Below are 2209 nucleotides of genomic sequence, written 5' to 3' on the forward strand. Positions count from 1 at the left end.
ACGCTCTAACTACTTCCTGAATAAGTCCAAACCACTCTGTGGTTTGCCAAACATAGTCAGAGGAGGTATTATATCTGAGAGGTTGATGCTAAATTTATCCATCCTTGCCTCATGCCGGCTGTTCTGTGAGGAACACACAGACAGGCTTCTTTTTGTCCTCCTTTGGGAAAAGCACAGGCAGCTTTTCCGGCGGTTGCATTTGAACATATTATATCTTGCTATGCGCCGCTTGTTTCAGCTGTAATATCTAAATCTTGATTTTGTATTTTTTTAAAAATTTTATTTATTTATTTTTTGCACAGAATCATTAATGTTACAATGTATCTTCAGTAATTATTCTCTGTAGCCAGATGCTTAGTGCCTGCAAGGCAGAAACGGCTGTCCTCTAAATCCTGTCTTTTCATCCCTATTGTTGGTAGTGAAACGGGATACAGGCGATGGTGGGAATTTGCTGCTCAGCACTCAGTTACTGGGTATGTAGTACCCCTCACTGCTCCTGGTCCTGTTAAGGGCACTCCTTTCTAATGCATGAGGCCTCAAGCCGTGACCTGGCTAAAGGTGGAGTCCTACGATTCTCACCCCCGAGGATCAGTTTCCTTCCCGTCGGCTGTGTTTATCCTAGTTTAGCACTGAGTTCCCGGTGCCTCTGTAAGCAATGCCTGTGGTGTAAACATGGTGATCAAGCAGCTTTCTTAAGGCCAACGTATTGTATATTGTGTTTTCTCAGATTTATTTAGCGTAAAATGCTCTGCACATCTGCCTGTCTCCCCGAGGCTTACCATACTGAATCTGGGGACGATTTCCTCTCAAAAATTTCTCCGCAGCTCTTTCTCTATGAGCTTGTCCCCTTTTGCCAGGTCCTGACAATTGACACCTTTCTTTTTCCTCCGGATTAGGATTTTAATTGCTCTTTGATCTTTGGACTCCCAGCTTTGACAAAAACAAAGATTCATATGCCTGTGGCAGGGAGGCTGGACTCGATCTCACAAGGTCCCTTCCAGCCCCTAATGTCTACAAAAGCTTGCAGCTTCCTCGAGACAGGATCCTTGAGGCTGATTTCTCAACTTGCTGCCAACCAAACTTTAGAAGACACCAGAGAGTTGTGTTGGCCTGCAGGTGTGCGTGAAGAATTCATGCCCTCTTAGCTCTGTTGGCAAACCACACCTGTCTGCATGTGGGTCTGTCCCAGAGCTAAGTACAGGCATTCAAAAAGTCCGAGCCTGAATAGATTCAGTCTTTGCAGGTTAGTCTAACCTGGGTAGATTGAACCAAGCAGAAAGTGAACAGACATTCACTTTTCATTCCAGAAATGCAGGCACATGCACGGTGGCTGGAGGGAAGCTGAGCTGATGTGGCAGTGTGGCCAGGCCAGGCCCTGGCAGACCACTGAGTATGATTGGGGAGGGGTTTAAACCCCAACTATGGCCTGCACAGTCCCAAGCTGGGATGTGTCTGGAGGGGGAAGCAACCCTGCCAGATTTGTTCCCAAGTGGCAGCCTCCCAACACAGACCCTGGTGGGGTCTAATGGGCCATGGAGGGGGTTTAACCCCCTCCCCACCTCCTCCTGAGCTTGCTGGCCCATGCCCCAGCCCCCTCCACTCCAGCAGGGAAAAGTTTGGCAGGGGCTGCTCTGCCGCCACCAGGCTACATCCCCAGTCGAGTTTTCTACCCCCACTCCCTTGTCAGCCAGCCCTTGCTGCTCTGGGTAGACAGCAGAGGCCAGCCCAGGGCTGCAAAGCATCCTGGGAACTTTGGCTGAGGCTCAACTCCATCCTGGGGTTGCACTGGTGGTGGCAGCAAAGCTGGAAGGTAAGGTTGAGGGGTGGAAGTGGCATGGAGAACAGATGGTGCGGGGGACAGGTGCCAACGGGTGCAGGCTCAGTCGGGGGCAGACTGGAAGGGCAGCAATTGTTCAGAATAAGCCAAGTGGGGCAGGGGGGTGGGGAATGGGACGGGCACCAGTTGCATAACTGGAAGGAAGATGGCAGGAAGGGCAAGGTATGGGGGACAGACAACTGGTGGGGAGATAAGTGATGGGTGGGAGAGGTGGCAAGGGGTAGGGGTCAGACCACTTGATTCTTCTGCTGCCTACCTCCTTGCGGCTGCTTGCTCTGCCATAGCAGTGGGGGGGGGGGACACAAATGTTAAAGAAGATCTTTAAATAAACAAAGTCTAAAGACAGAAAATTATAACAAAACTTTATAAATT

This window comes from Gavialis gangeticus, unplaced genomic scaffold (assembly GCF_001723915.1).
Source record: "Gavialis gangeticus isolate Ggan-Ray unplaced genomic scaffold, GavGan_comp1, whole genome shotgun sequence".
Lineage (NCBI taxonomy): Eukaryota > Metazoa > Chordata > Crocodylia > Gavialidae > Gavialis > Gavialis gangeticus.